This window comes from Heterocephalus glaber, unplaced genomic scaffold (genome assembly GCF_053883595.1).
Source record: "Heterocephalus glaber isolate CG9 unplaced genomic scaffold, H.glaber_assembly_v1.0 deba00000594, whole genome shotgun sequence".
Taxonomy (NCBI): domain Eukaryota; kingdom Metazoa; phylum Chordata; class Mammalia; order Rodentia; family Bathyergidae; genus Heterocephalus; species Heterocephalus glaber.
Genome location: NW_028258151.1, coordinates 4,746,531 through 4,763,469, shown reverse-complemented (window position 1 = coordinate 4,763,469; position 16,939 = coordinate 4,746,531). Strand labels below are relative to the sequence as shown.

The following is a 16,939-nucleotide window of genomic DNA, read 5'->3' as shown; positions in this document are numbered from 1 at the left end:
GGTCAACATCTACAATGCCCTCCACGAAACTGACAAGATGCCTCCAAACCAATCCAGTGTCATATTCTGCGCCTTTCTGTTCTGGCTCCTGCTGGCACATGTGAAATAATTATCGCTGCTCATTTGCACTGAGATCTCTGTCCTACTTTATCAGAGCCAGCACAGCCCAGCAGGTCACACCCTTATTCTAGCATAGCTACTGCTTTGAAATTCAAGATTCGTTTGCTTGCATGGGAAAGGATTCTTCAGTGTGCTCCATCACAGCAACAGTGGTACCTCTTACGAGCCTAGGCCAAGGAAGGCCACTGTTGAAGGCCGGGAGAGTTCGAGGGCATCAGCAGAGCCAAGCTTCTCAGATTTGTTCATCCAGATGTGTGCGAAACATGTGTAAGCATCCTGATTTCCTCCTCAAGGGCCCTTTAAAGAGCATACGAGATGTGTTTTTGAACTGAATTCAAATGTCCTTGGAAATCTGAGACTTTATCGTATTTTCAGGCTACTGCTCAGCTAAACACACTCTTCTGCAATAAGAGATAATGACCTTTTCATGAGCTATCAAGGAGGCCCGAGACACACACTTAGCTATTTATTAATGATCCACCATCGCTCATTAGTCTTATGCATGGGCTCAAAAACTTTAACACTTCCAGCTAACTCTGTAATTTCTGCAGCCCTTTTTTGTCCACATCTTTCAATTTCCTGAGTAATCATTCCTGAATTATCAATTTTATAAATCATTGACAAGAAAAAAAACAACAAATATTTGTCAAGAAAGCAGTCTCTGAATAAAGCTGCTCAAGAGCTGTCAAAAATTTTCTTTCAGAATTGGAGAAATTCCAAGGCAAAATTCTAGAATTTTAAAATTAAGTCTTCTGTCAATTTAATTTACTTTGTTCTGGCCTTCATTTTAAGAATACATTTTACTAGCTTCCATTTTGCAAGATTTTACTTTAACTTTCCCTGAAAGATAAAGCAAACTATTGGTATGGGAGAGAAGTCTAATGTTTGAGTATGTTTGTTAAAGATTTGTAATAGCTTCTGAAGTAAAATTATTTAATTAAAAATTTAATTACCATTGTAGATCACTGAGTTCACTGTAGAAAGCATTTTCAAAGGCTCAAATGTTTTCAAAATTCAATAAATGTTGGGCAACCAAAAGATAGAGCACTTTCTATTATGCTAAAGTGTTTTCTATTTAATGTTAGCTTTGTACAAAATGTTATAGTTCATTGACTCAATGCATACAATTCATAAGTTGGACAACAGAAGCTATCACACTTTTTCTCTATCACACTTGGTTTTATACAATATTCAGTTCTGTGTGTGTGTCAAAATCCAGTCAACCAAATTTTTGGGGGGTTTTTTTTGTTTGTTTGTTTTTTGTTTTTTAGACAGGGTCTCATTTTGTAGTTCAGGATGGCCCTGGATTCAATATGTAGTCCAGCCTGGCCTCGAACTTGAGGCAATCCTTCTGCCTCAACCTCCCAAGGGCTTGGATTATGGGCATACAACACCATCCCTGGCTGTCAATCTGCATTTCTGGTTCATAAATTTCTGACTAAGAAACTTATTTTTACCACAATGTTGTGCTATTCTGAAGTTTATATTCATTATATACATTTACTCACATAAAAACATGTAATATTATATTCAAAATGAAATGCTTAGAATCCACAATTGCATTTGCAATTGAATTCACAATTACATTTGCATCAGCATTAGAAGTTTGATAATGAAATCCCAGATTTTATTTTGATTATTCAAATCTGACAGAAAATTCCACCGAGTTTGCTATCTTGGTCTCTTCCTGTTTCCTAATGATATGCACTTATATTATACTGGCTCTTATTACCTTTATTTAGATTAGTTTTTATTTTCAGTCTCACTTTCCGCTTGTAATATCTCATGTCCATGCTTGATGAATGTACCAGAGTTCACTGATAGTGTTTACTGACATTTTATTTATCTTTATTCTCTTATTGACTGCAGAAGTCTTGTCAATTTATATATTAAAGTAATTGTGACTTTTAATGTTATTTTCTTGGAAATTCTCAAGGAACAATACTTACATCATTTTTTCAATGTATTTTTTTTGTTATTCACTAAGTTTGTTGGTACATTTCAGGTGTACAATATGATGACATTCATCATTGGGAATTTGTACCTGTACATGATGTATCTTGGTTCTTATTTTTTCCCCATTCTCCTGCCTTCCCTTCAATTCCTCCACCCCTCCCTATTTACAAAGACTTTGTTTCCATTTTTTCAGCCTCAGTATATAGAGATTGACTGGAGTATGTTTTTCACTTTAATTCAGACATCATTTTAATAAACCTAAAAATATAAGAAAAGATCTTCTCATCAATCAACACACAATTCTCAGTAAAGAAACAGAACTTAATGTTAAGTGCAATAAATCAAACACACAAACTTAAATATTGCATGTTTTCTCTCATTTGAGAAATCCAATGTATAAATAAATTAAAGAGCAAAATAAATGGTAGGTAATAGGAAACAGGGAGGTAGAACTTTTGCAAAAAGGAAGGGAATCAAGAGATGGAGAGAAGAGAAAGGGAGAGGAGAGAGAAAGGGGATAAAAAAGAACTTAGATATGTTATCTACATGTACCAATTCCCTACAATGCATACAATCATGTACTGCAAAAATACATTAAATTTTTAAAAGCTTAAAATTAGAATTTGCATTTTCCTGAGTAAATAACTCTAAATATGCTCTAATAACTTGTCAAGGAAAAAATGGTTGTGAACAAATCTTGCAGCAAGGGAGAGTGACACTATATTCAGAAAATAAATATCACCATAACTTTCAGGTTGATCTCTTCTAAGAGACTTCGATTCCTCTTTAGCTGCAAAAAGCAGAAGATTTTCTCTGCAATAATAAAGCTCCAGAATTTGGATTAGTGTCACAAGGTCTAGGATGAATTAATCTATCATGTTTTCCTTGTGTGTGGCCAGATGTGGCTATGGACTGAAACAGTTTAAAAATAACAAGTAAAAGTCTAGAGAAAGCATCAAGATAAAAATGCTGTAATGCTAAGATTTATCTAAATTATTCATTTTCCAGTTAGATTGACATTCATTTGAGAATTGTTCTGAATATCATATATTGTTTATGTATTATAAACATTTTAAAATATGGTAACTTTGTTAAGATAATTCATATTTTGGAAGTGACTAATCAAAACCATAAAGAGGCAAATGTAGCAATAACCTTTACCTCTTCTTTCACAAGCTTGGAAAAAAAATATATCAGTAAGAAGAATTTATTTCCTAAATTAAAACATTCAAAAGGTTGAGGAATCTGTAAAACATTATCCTGAATTATAATTATTATTAAATGAGGGACAACTACCACAATATTCTCATTAAACCCAATTGTATTTTTAGTAAATATACTTAGCAAATGCTTTATCAGTTGCTCTATTTTGAGACACTGAAATTAATTAATTTTAACGCCATGTTAGGAAGTAAGAGAAGGTTTTCTCTATATTTATTTTAACCATAGATTTATTGAGTTCACTAAACCATCATTCATTTATTTATTTATTTATTTATTCAACTTTTGTCATTCAAAGCCCTTGTGAATAATTTCTACATGTCACTGATTCAACTCCTTTATTTTACTTCATGTATGAGAGATCTGAGGCTTATAGCATTTATGACACTGTTCAGGGAAAAAAGGGATAATAAATAATCTTTACATTATTCAAAAGTGATTGTGCTCTACCATCTTTGCTACCTATTATTTTTCATTGAGCAAAAATTTTCAATATGCACTAATTCTCTGTGCTAAATTAGTTGTGTTCCCGGACGTCATGCAATTAGTGATTTTTGTTCTATAGACAAGACAAAATGGTAATCCAGTTTGATGGCATGTGTAATGACAGAAATAACATTCAATGGAGTGAAAAGAAAATTACATGCTAAAAATTAGAAATGACCTTCTGTTTTGACCTTATAATACATAGAAACTGCTTCTTATTTACATCTATGTCCTCAATATCTTGGTCACTTATTGCTTAGTACATCACAATTGCTTCAACATTACCAGGGAGTAAATCAAGTGAATGTATGTTATTTTTTCATATGTAGACTTTTTTTCATTTAAGCCCCACTCTTGAGCAGAGTGAGAGTGGGTATTGTTATTCTTTGTTATATAACTTACAATAATTATCATCCCCAACTAACTACATAATGCTCATAGCAATATATGAAATGAATTTATAAATTAGATCCCCAAAATTATAAATAGCCATATATATCTCACTTGTTTTTTTTTCTAAAAATGTCATTGAAAGTAATTTAAAGATGTAATGAGGTATAGGAAGAAAAAGAATATTTTAAGAAATACAGTAGTAGCTTCAGTAATGTTTACCTTTAGTATAAATTATCTCAAATTATTTGTGATATTTATGCATTAATAAATAACTTGTACTGGGGTGAAATTAGAGAAAATCATTTTTGAAAAGAATATGTTCACTTATTTTCCAAATCTCTCAAGAACGAAAATTTCCCTTAAGAGTTTACTGAAAGTAACTACTAGAGTTTATGGAATTTAAAAAATTATGAAGAATTTAGGTCAAACTAAATGAAATTGCCTCCTTTTTAAGATTTCTAACTATATTGTACTTATTTAAATATATTATGTCTCAAAATAAAATATGATAGTAAACATTATTTATGAGACAGTGTGTTAGCAACTTCTTATCGAGGATATGAAAATGTTGACATAAAGTGGACAGTTTCAATAAAATAATATTTAAAACTATGAGGTAAATACTATAAATACACATGAAATTCCCCATAATTTCATGAAAAGTGAAATATCACCTTGAATGTTGTAAAAGCAAAACAATATATACCTTTGAGGGACTTTCCTCATCCAACATGAAGATAGAGGGAAATTTTTTTTTTTTTTTTTGGTACCGGGGATCGAACTCAGGACCTTGCACTTGCAAGGCAGGCACCGGAACCACTGAGCTAAATCCCCGGCCCAGAAGGAAACTTTTGAACAGTTATTATTTGCTGTGATGCTTTATGATTCTATAGAAAATATATGTCCTTTTATGAATAGCATTTCTTGAGAACTTTTAAATATATACAAATTACAAAGTTCTCTGAATTTCTTTCTAAGTTGCATTTGGTACATGAATAAAGGAACTGATTCTTTTTACAAATATTTCCAAACTTATTCGTTTTAAGCACTGAAATTCTCATTATTTTTTCAAATGTTTTCTCTAACAACTTTATTTAGCTCCTACTTTCATGTAAATTTTTTCCATAAACTTATGTGAAAATGTAAATAATTTGACCCATGCACAAGTTTACACACACATGCACACACACAAACTTTATGCAGAATTTTGTATAATTGTAACATTTTATTTTTAAGCTGTTGATTCAGTATACAAACTTGTTTATCATCATTGTCCTCTTCCATGAATTCAGAAAAGAATCAAATATCTCCACAGGATAAATTAATTTTTGATTGAAAACAGAATTAATATGTCAATGATCACTTATGAGTATCAAAATGTATGAGATAAGAGTAGACATCAGGAAAAAGAAGTAGCCTGGGTACCATGAACACTAATGGTGTTGACAGGGTCTTAGAACAATGTCACTAACTTGAAGGAGGAAATCATTATGTCCACTTGACAGGAGCTTAGAGAGATCTTTACTCTGTGTTCATGGAAAATATAGAACATATACTTATTCTTACAAATGAGGACACTGGCATTGAATATGTAGCCATATGAACAGCAGCTCCTGTTCATAGAACTTTAGATATCTGGATCTTCGATGATCAGTAGGACCCTAAATGCAAGCCACATATGCATCTTTAAATGGTTTAATTGCCAGATATAAATAAGAGTGAAATAGTTAAAATATATTTTACAATATATTTAATAACCCAATATATCTGAATATTATTATTTCAACATTAAATCAATATAAAATTATTAACGGGTATACTAATGTATTTTTGTTAGTGGAACAAAGTATCTAGAACAGGATAACTTTATTTTTTTATTTTATTTTATTGGTACATTTTAGGTATACAATATGATGACATTCATCATTGGAAATTTGCACCTTTACATACTCTCTCTTGGTTCTTATTTTTCACCCTTGCGCAGCCCTCCCTTCAACCCCTCCATCCCTCCCTATTTACAAAGACTTTGTTTCCATTTTTCAATTTTCTCATATTAATTCTATTCCCTTCTTTCCTTTCCAATACTCCTCCGAATTCCCCTTCCCCTTTGCCCCTTTCCTTCTATTTCACATTATCTATTATACCTTTTAGTCCTTATTTACACTTTCAGTTTCTCACACTAGAGTAACTATTCGGTATTTACACATGTGTGTCCTAACTTTATAAAGAATGGGGTTTTATTGAGCTCCCAGTGCAGGGTGTTCAGAGTCCAAAGGCCTCGTCCACTGCTGTGTACTTGGGAGAGGGACTAAGGACACAAGGAGATGAGGACTGGATCAGGGAGGGGAGAAGAGACTGCATGAAGGGGGAAAGCGGAGATTGGGTCAGGCTGGGCCCTGCACAGGTTGTCCTGAGAGGCAGGGCTCCCATAGGGGTGCCTTCTTCTGAGGACACCCCAGGCCTGCTCTTGCTTCAGGTCCCAGGGTTCTTAGAGCAACCAAGCTGGCAGCACATAGACTCGGAGGATGCATGGAAATCTTATCCAGACCCTCAGCCTTTGTCTTGTATTTTTTTATTGTACCAAGTTATCAAAAGGTAGACTATGTATTCCAATATATCTTATTGGAATTAGTCATATTTCAAGTGCCCAATAACCCATGTGGTCTGTATTTGCCACTTTCAGTAGCACAGATTCTGACCAATTTTATGTGTGTGTGTGTGTGTGTGTGTGTGTGGTGGAATAACAAGGGAAGTTAGAGAAGTAATTGGAGGTAAAACACAAACATTCTTAGTTCAGGGTCTGTATGTGTGTGTGATGAGGATTTAATCCAAGGTCTTTGCACTAAGCTACATCTTGAGCCCTATTTATTTATTTTTTATTTAACAAAAAGTTCTTACTAAATTGTTAAGTTACTTAGGATGCTTTCACACTTGCAATCTTCCTGCTTCAGCCTCTCAGTATGCTCAGGTTACAGGTGTGTGCCACCACATCCGGCAATATAGTAAGGACTTTGCCTTTTCTTCTCGAGTACATATTTAGCCACTAAATATTTTAAGACAATGATCTCAAGGGAATCTTCATCTGAGTTATATTTTATGAATGGTCCTCATGTGGGAAGGTGGAAGATGACCTTTCTATGGGAGAGAGGGCAAGATGAAAGGGCCAATTAGCAGATGATAAGAACAGTTGTGAGTAGGCGAGAGATCACCATAGTCAGGAAGCAATTTGGAGAGAAAAGACATTTAGTGAGTGTGACATTTAGATTCTGGAGTAAGCAGGAAAAGTGACAGTAAGACAGGGAAGAAAGAGTCCGTCAGGTGGGTATGGATGCTGGTACCCAAACAGTAAGTATAAGGAAATACAGTTCCAAAGAAAAAAGAGACTTCATTTATTCGTTTTTGTGGTCCTGGGAAGGTGAATGTTTCTGCCCTGAGCTACACCTTCACCCTCAGTAGTTTCCTTTTGGAGCACGCTGATTTCACCACTGACTGCACAGTCCCCTTCGATTATTATTTTGTCCTTTTCAGGTTGCATAATGTATTTTTGAAAAAGAGGTTTAAAATTACTGTTATGTTAAAAAACATTATTTTACCAGCAAATTAATTACATTAAATATTCTTCATGACTGACGTTTCACCTTCTCAACACCAGTCTTATCCGTGTAATCATGTCCCAGTTCCTGCTTCCCAGGCGTTTGTGGTCCTGAGCGCGGTGCACTGAAGGTCAGCAGCTCAGCACAGAATGAATCGAGCAAAGCGTGAAGTCATAGAGGCCCTTTCAGGAAAGAGCACAGATTTCTCAAAACTGAGGCATATTTGGGAAGCCTGATACGGTGCAATTTCTAGTATGGATGTCACAGTTTGTTTGGGTGTAAAATAGAATGCTCCTTTGTATTATGAACTGAAATATTTTGGTTCAATAAAATGTTTCTCAAGAAAACTTGCTCTTACCTCAACACAAACTCTTAGTTATTCACTTTCATATCACCACTGAATATCCAGACCTTTACCCTAGAACTCTCAAAATTATTTTATCAAATGAGAAATGCAGATTTTGCTTAATGCCCAAATAGCTCATATTAAAGTGATTGGTCAGAATGTTTCACAGTTCTGGAAGAAATCACATAACTGAAATGAGTAAACACAAACTAGGTAGTTATTATTCAGAGTTGTTAAGAATATATTTAATTGTCAAATAAGAAAATGTTCCACAACAATACAGGCATTGTCTTTTAAACTGATATAAAAAAATCACAGACCATAAAAGGAATACCTGTTTTCTATTTTGCTCAAAACAGCAACGATTAAGCAAAACAACTCTTCAAGACTAGCGTCATAAATGACCGACTAATCAGGAACATTCTAATATTCTTTGAACTTAGGATACAGACCATAAATGCATTCAATATACACCTTCAGAAAAGAGAAGTTCAAGTATATCTGAATATGGTCAATTGTTTTTGCTAGTAAAATGCTGAAGCCAATGACATTGATTTTGATAATAAATATTAAGTTTATCTCCCCTATTTTTGATTCAGGCAAGAAGATGATGTCCTTGTGTACTGCCCTGGAGCACAGCTAGGAAACTTCAGTCCAAACTAAATTTCCAGAGAAAATATATGTATATACCTCAGCTGTGAGTTTACTTCTTTTTAAGTTTAAATTATGTTGGGTAATATATAAAAGCATAAGAATTGTACATATTTATAGGGTACTAGGCAATGATTTCATATATACCAATACCTCTCCACACATTCCCAGTGCAGCTCTAAGCTATAGGAGAAACCATCTCCACCGATCAACAGCTGTTCCTCCAGAGTGAGACAGAAAATGAAGACACGGAGGTGACACTGCCAGGGACGTATTCAGGTCCACTTCCCCTCACTACTGATGGATGGAATAATTCATGAGTAATTTTGGTAGATGTAACAACTTCCTGGAGATTAGAAGATAACTGTATTCAGCTGTCCACTTAGAGTCTCTGAAATCTGCCAATTGTAGAACCGACTGAGAAAGTGAAGGTAAAAAGGAAATTGGATGTGTGTGGAAAATTGGTACAATATCCCATCTAATATTAATACTAGTGTATAATACAGTGTCAATATTGAATATGCCCAGCTAATGATATAGATATAACTCAAATGTGTAAATGTGATGCTAACACATATGCAATATATATACACATGTTTATAACATGTTTTATGACTATATATTACATTATATTTTACATATTATACAACTGTAGATATGTGAATATTACATATATATGAATATATCTTCAAGGATATGACAAATATAGACCTCTTATGTGATGATCTGAAATTGAAAATTATACAACTACTATGAAAATTTTCAGTAAATCTAATACAATCCATTTAAATGAAAAAACTAAAAAGCCTATAAGCAATCTTGTGTAGTCATGCCACTTTTCTGTATGTATAAAATCATATCAAACAAAAATAAAACAAAAAAGAGAAAAAATGAACTGAAAGAGCTTCCTACCAGTAGTGGTTTCTTTTCTGTTTGTCAGTTTTTTAACTGCAAAGACAAATTGAGCATTTCCACAAACTGTGCCTTCATTTTTCATTCTGCTTCCCTGCTTGGCTTCGCTGCATTAGAACAGACAACCGCTCTGCACGTATTTAGATATTCTGCTTCCCACAAATCTCGTTTGCGGTTCCATATGAAATCTCTCTGACTGCAGTCCACACAAGACCTTAGGGCATCTGGCTTGACCTTTAGGGCTTTCTGATTGATGCTGCTTGAGGCCCTCGTCCACTTACGTGAAACTTCGAGATGTGGCAGGGCCAGTGTGATATGGCATAAAATTTTCTCTTGGAAGATACAGTATCAGCCTGCTGCAATTTGTGTGACTTTGGTGAGGTGCATGACTCCATTCATCAAGAAATTAGTCACATTAAAAGTGGCCAAATGGGTCAGTTTGTATAGTCTTCCTTTCTCTCTGCTACCCAGATTTCAGCACTGTTAGTGTTCAGTCAAACAGTGGAGATTTCAAGTCTTTGGGAAGTTTTAAGAGGTCTTTGTGTCCATGTGAGAGTTTAAGTGAATTGACAAATAGGAAGGAATCAACACAGAGCATCTGAGTTCTTCATAAGAACAAATGATTTTTATTTTTAGTTTATGCTTTCTGTTAAGATGTCAGTCCAGTGATGCTAAAATCACAGATTATGAAAGGAAGTCACAGAATTTTAAGATTTATTGGCAAACTTTTCCATTCTAGTGGTAATTTATTTATCTTGATAGTTTAATTTACTTCTTATTTAACTAATTGTTTAATGGACATTTTGATAGCAACATAAGAAAATCAATCAGAATGGCATCTGGGACCCATGTAGCAAGCAGTTGGATGGTGAGAGCGAGATTTATGTGAATAATTTTTTCTGAATTGATGCTTATTTTCTGCAACTTGAAAATTATGACGTCTAAAGAAATCAAATCCTATGGATTAAATGAATAAGTAGATGACAGAAAAAATGTTTTTAGTTGTGGTTGAAATAGTGGTCCATAAAGAGCAATACAGCATATAGGCTTTAAACATTCCTTGAAGTTTCCTTATCTTATAATAATGAAAATTAAGTAAAAATTATAGCATGTTATTCAGATAATGCATTGATAAATATGGAAGCTTGAAATATCTATCTATTGATTGATCTAATATCTCTCCTGCACATATTTCTCTCTTGAAAAACATTAATTCAAAATTATAATAGAAATCCCCAGGCTGATATCTATTCTTCAGTGTTTAACCATAAGGATTTTACTCTTTGATACAGGATATCTTGGCAACTTTGTAGACTTGTTTTAGATTCTATAGCTTCAAAATAGCTTAAAAGTGCTGCCAGAATGGTTCAGACAAAATCTTTGATCCTTAAACCAATAATCATATAATTGCTTCCCAGCCCTCTATTTTAGTTTTCTATTACAGTAATTAATTCATGTGGACTGTGATAAAAGAATACGTTCTGTAGAAGTATTGAAGGTTAAAAAAAATGAGCACATTTAGTTTATGAGTGCTAATTATTTAGCTTGACTCCAGTGATTGGCGGGTTGAATAAAAATATTTGACATTAATTGCTATATTTTCATTGGTAAGTATAAAGATAAGCATAGCAGACACTTGTTTGTGAAATAAATGAAATACTGAAAGCAAAAACCAAGGGATGCAAAATGAAACACAAAGTCACTATAGAAAAGAAAGACTCGACAAAAGTCCTAGTTAGTCATATGAGTTACATGATCTTGTTCCAGTGCTAAACTAAATTATCTCATCCACAGATTTTGTCCTTCTAAAGCTGACATAATTATATTGTTCACTTAATGTATTAATGAGGTAAAACAACCAATCAAAACTGCTTCTTGGTCTTTTGGCTAAGATCACTGTAAATATCCAAGAATAACAAAATGTCTGACAATAAGTACTCAGAATGTTTAATCATTATTAGTATTATTCAAAAACTCATATTTAGATATTTGAGCATTATTTTTAAAGTTTCAGTTTTCTGATTGAGGACAGAAATGCTTACAGGAAAATGTTTCTGAGGAAATCAATTATTACATGTTTGGAGTGTTAGTAAGTGTGTTTACCTGTGTGAGAGTAGGAGACCGATGAAGGAGGAGGTAAAGAGGATGAGGGGAAGGAGCAGGAAGAATAAGAGGAAGACAAGGAGGAAACAAAAGCTGAAGTTTTTGTGATTCATGTCCACTGTAGCACTGAAGGACAAATACTATATGGCCTCACTCATCTGTGCGATTGAAAAGCTAATAACTTAGAAGTAAAGGGTAGAATAGAGGTCACAAAAGATTGGAAGGAGCAAAGGGGCTGGTCAAAAGATAAATAACTATAGGTAGACAGAAAGGATAAATTTCAAGAGCTCTATTGTTCAGCAAAGTGATGATGGTAAAAACGGCACATTCCTGTAAAATGTGGAGTGTGATTAAATGTGTTTCAGCACAAAAATGATGATCCTGTGAGATAGTGCATTTGTTAGTTAGATTTAACTATCCCACAATGTATGCATGTTTCAAAGTATGGTGCATCTGATAAAAGTGTGAACTGCCATCTGTGGATTATAAATGACAAATGAATGAACAAAATTTAAAAATAAGAAAAAGCACATTAAGTTTACTCTCTGACATCCATGTGTGAAATCTTCAAGAACTCGCAGAAACTTTCTAAGCTTCTATTTTCTCATTTTGAGAGATCTCATTGTGCGGTTGCCTTTGGTGAAGTAATATAGGAAAGATCTTTGCAAGGTATAACAAATTATACAATTTTACCATTTTATCATCTTATGAGTACTGAGTTACAGGGCCTAGAATGAAAAATGGGGTTTCTTCATGTAAAAGATTGACAGAAGAGACAGAGAGAGAGAGAGAGAGAGAGAGAGAGAGAGAGAGAGAGAGAGAGAGAAAGTTTTCTTAATCTGATTACTATTTTTAGAGTAATGTTATTTGTTTAGAGTCTTACCTTGGTAAAGTATATTTACCAATGTCTGACTTTCCCCCCATATGTTTGGAGGACACCAAAAGAACAGAGCATGGCCTCACCTCATCTTCCTAAATGACAAAAGAGGATGTATTTCCAGGCAAGAAGTTTTTATGATTCCAACTTCCTAACAAATACTTATATAGTTATGAATATTTTACAATGGCAGTGTCTCAATGCCATCCGTGTTAGTTTTTTTGACACACCATGTACCATACTTGGCTTCTTTGAGGTTCTTTATAAGATATCTAATGAAATATTCATTCAGGTTCACATTTTATAGAAGATCACAGTGGATAACCTTAACATAAAATACACTGAGCCTTATAAAGTCTCTGTTGTATTTTAAGAATCTCCACCTAATTATGAGATGATTCTAAGTGGGCGAGAGACATATGCAGCTATGTGATTTCTCTCAGGCGCCCCTCTCTCCCCACATTCAAGGGCATTCAGTCTGGAGACTGAGACACTTCCAAGCACACAGCTTTACCCTGGAAATAGGATGGTGCAGAGAAAATGCACAGGTTTCATGTTTGATCGTATTAGACCTAGTACCAACTTGTGCAGTAGCTTTTAAAAGCAGAAAGGATTAAAGCAATCAGTTAACTGCTCAGAACATCAATTTCTTCATGATTTCAAATAACAAATACTGATTTTGTGTCTCCTATTTTCCATGCATTGTTTCAAGATTTGCAAATGTAGCACAGAGAGGCACTGTATATTCATCACATACAGCGAATCTCAGCCTGTTTATTGTTCTTATAGTCCAGTAGAGGAGATGGGTAATATATTAACCCATGAATCTGTACTGAGGTGTCAGCTAATGATAAGTGCTGTGGACAAAAATTGTTACAGTAACAGGATAGAATGGCAAGAAATTTTAACCAGATAAAGTAGTAACACAAAGTGAGGCAAAATGTGTAAACTACCCAGAATATGTTATGTTTTCAAACAGTAGTGGATATCACATTTGGCATTATTTACAAAAACTCCATGAGCAGGGATTGTTAGCCACTCCTTTTAATCCCAGACTTTGGGAGCTGAAGGTAGAAAGATGGTGAGTTTGAAGACAGCCTGGGAAACATCAAATTTAAGGCCAGTCAACTACAAAGCAATACCCTGCTTCTAAAATATAAATACATAAATAAAAAAATAATAAAGATAAAGATGGACAGATACTTTAAATTCCTTTTTAAAATGTACTTCAATTCATATATAAATTTAAAAATTGCACACACTAATGGGATTTTATGTAATATTTGATACAGGTTTGCATTGTATAGTATTTAAATCAGGTTAAACATATTTACCTCCTTAAACATTTATTACTTTATATTAAAACTCCTTTCTTCTATGTTCTTAACCACTTACCAGTTTACCCAGGTGTCACTGGGACAGTAGGTTTGTTCATGCACTGATGATCCTGAGTATCCCTTTGGCAGGTATCATTTCAACGAATCGATTCTTGTACAGAATAAATTTGATAAAATTGTCTTTTTTATTTCTTTTTATATTATCTTATAAAAATTAGCAAAAATATGCAATTTGTGGTCAGGGTGTATTTGAATAATTGGGTGGGTAAGTGGCTAAAATAGACACTACAGTGTTTTCTTGCTCCTAATTAACTGTAAATTGGTACCAATCTCCTGGAAAAACTAAATATTTTTATATATGTAAATAATAGAAGGAGATTACTCAAATAATTCCTCTCTCTCTTCTCACCATATTCAATAAGGTTTGATGTTTCTTAACCCAATGTTAAAGAACACTGGACAACGATAGGCTTACTAAAGACAAAGTTGTTTGAAAATCTCTGAAACATATTTGATGAGCACCATTCTTAATAGGACTTTGTTACTGAAACTATGTTTAATCTTTCGGACAGAAAAATTTCTTTAAAAATATGTACAATCTGTGTTAAATTAATTTTTAAATTAAGGAATCAAACTAATGCTCTATAAAATCATACAAAACAATCTGGACATTTTTCTGATTATCAATGAAACTGTGAAACACAAAAATCTACAAAGATTACTAAAGTTTGCAGCCCTTTTGAGGAAACCATTTGTATTAAAAAATGTGGAATAAATAGTATTTCTTAAACTAAATTTGGTAGTTGTTTCCTTCTCAGTTTCTCCTCCCAAGTCACCACTGTCAAAGAACTTGAGGTGGAATTTAGAAGCCTTTGGAATTTTTGAACATAATACCAATACACAAGAAGGAAGGAAAAGACAGCATGGATCAGGATGAAAATTCAATAAAATTAAGGTTTGTATTGTAATATTTAGATCTCTGATCCATTTTGATTTTAATTCTGTACATGCTGAGAGAGATGTGTCGAGGTTCACATCTGTATGTGAGTAACCAGTTTCCCAGCACCATTTTCTAAGGAGGCTGACTTTCCCCCAGATACGTTTTTGACCGCTTTGTCAGAGATCAGATAGCTAAGTGTGGCTGGAGTGGCTCCTGTGTCTTCTATTCTGTCCACTCATCTGTGTGTCTGATTCTGTGCCCGATCTTGTTATCACTGTAACTTCGTAACATAACGTCAAACTCTGGATTGTGCTGCCTCCTGTTCGCTCTTGTTGCCCAGGATTTCGTTTGATTATTTTGGAATTCTTCTGGTTCCATTTGACTTTTAGAATTGTTTTCTGTAGTTTTATATGGAATGCTTTTAGTAGTTTCAACAGCATTGTATTAAATCTGTATATCAATTTTGGAGATACAGGCATTTTCACAAAATGTGTTCTCTCTATCAAGAAACAGGACTTCTTCCCATTTTTGGATGTCCTCTTCAATACCCTTTTTCAGAGCAGAGTAGTTTTCATTGTAAAGGACTTTCACTTTGTTGGCTAGGTTAATTCCTACATATATAATCTTGATGCTAATGCGAATGGTATTGTTTTTCTAACTTCTTTCTCAGTGAGTTCCTTATTGGTGCACAGAAGTACTATTGATTGTTGAATGATTGTATCCTGCTATGGTGTTGAATTTGGTGATTATCTCTAGGATTATTTTGGTGGAAGTTTTAGGGTCTTCCATGTAAAAGGTCATGTCAACTGCAAATAATGATAACTTACCTTCTTCCTTTTCTATGAATATGCTTTTCATTTCCTTCTCTTTCCTGATCACTGTGGCTAGAGTTTCGAGTACTATACTGAACAGGAGTGGTTAAGTAGAGTCCTTGACTTTTTCCTTATTTAGAAGGAAAGCTTTAGGGCCAAGGATTCAGCTCAGTGGCACCACACCTGCCTCGCAAATGCAAGATCCTGATTTTGATCCCTGTTACCAAAAAAATAAAAATTTTTAAAAAGATGGAAAGCTTTAAGGCTTTCCCCATTTAATGTGAGGTTAGCAGTAGGTTTTTCATAAATGGCTTTTATTAGAAGGAGATAAGTTACTTCTATTATTATTTTCTTTAGAGTTTTATCGTTAACAGATTTATGGTCTTGTCAAAGGCTTTTTCTGCTTTTCAACCTTACTTTCATTTATGTGATGTATTACATTTAGGGATTTATAAATGTTGAATAACATTGCATCTCTGAGATTAAACCTAGTTGGTCATGTTGTAAATCTGGTTGAAGATATTATAGGTAAAACTCTTGAAGACATAGGCATAGGCAAAGACTTTCTGAATAGAACCCCAAATGCACAAGAAAGAACATTAAGAAGCAACAAATGAGATCATATCAAATTTAAAATCTTCACAGCAAAGGAAACAAAGAGTGAAGAGAAACTGTAGAATGAGAAAAAAATTTGCCAATTACACATCAGAGAACTAATATCTAGAATATATAAATAACTCAAAAAATTAGATCTCCAAAATAAAAGGTCCAATAAATAAGTACAGACTTCTCACATGAAGTACAAATGGCAAATAAATATATGAAAAAATCTCTGACTATTAGAGAAATACAAATACTTTGAAATATCACTCTACTCCAGAAAGAATTGCTATTAAATTAAATAATAACAAATATGGATGAAGCTGTGGGGAAAAAGAAACACTTCTACATTCTTGGCATTGTTAGTGTGAATTTAAACCAGTACAATTGCTATGGAATTCAGCATGAAGATTCCTCAAAATCTAAAAAAGACATTTCATTTAACTCAGTTATTCCCTTTTTATGCATCTTCCCCAAAGTGTTAAAGACATCATGTCATAATCTTAACACATCATATCATGCATACTCATGTGTATAGCAGCACAAATCATAATAGCTAAACCTTAGAAGAGGCCTATATGTCCATCAACAG

The 16,939-nt window shown here is 33.7% G+C and overlaps 1 long non-coding RNA gene across 2 annotated transcripts in view; it reads left to right on the top strand.

The window, feature by feature from the left end:
* The window catches only part of LOC110349525 (uncharacterized), an 86,449-nt gene extending 76,087 nt beyond the window's left edge, over positions 1-10,362 (top strand). The window contains exons 4-6 of one of the 2 annotated variants that reach the window (XR_015448890.1): positions 1-387; positions 8,715-8,812; positions 8,938-10,362. This is a non-coding gene — a long non-coding RNA (uncharacterized LOC110349525). Of the gene's footprint in view, positions 388-8,714 lie in introns of both variants that reach the window. The other variant, XR_002395549.2, reaches the window with a different exon arrangement.
* The last annotated feature ends 6,577 nt before the right edge of the window (positions 10,363-16,939 follow it).